Here is a 295-nt window from a genome sequence, read left to right as displayed (position 1 = left end):
AGTCCCCAAAATTTGGAGTTTGGAAACTCAGTTGCATGCCTGAGATAAAAAACCTTGGTCACAGGCAGGGTGAATGCAGGGTTCAGATGGAAACCAGGGAAACAAGAAGGGTGATTGAATGCTCTCCTGTGAGGGCTCAGTGAAAAGTGGGGTGGCACGGAAATTTCGGTTCTGGGGCCAGAGAGCAGGGGCACTGGCATACTCATCCCTCCCATCAGCACTGAAACCCTTCAGGGAGCAAGGCAGCGCCACCTAGTGGAGGCTGGAGCAGTTTACACCCAACCCCGCCCCCCCC

This window comes from Ailuropoda melanoleuca, chromosome X (genome assembly GCF_002007445.2).
Source record: "Ailuropoda melanoleuca isolate Jingjing chromosome X, ASM200744v2, whole genome shotgun sequence".
In the NCBI taxonomy this organism is placed as follows: Eukaryota; Metazoa; Chordata; class Mammalia; order Carnivora; family Ursidae; genus Ailuropoda; species Ailuropoda melanoleuca.
This window is presented reverse-complemented; position numbering follows the sequence as displayed.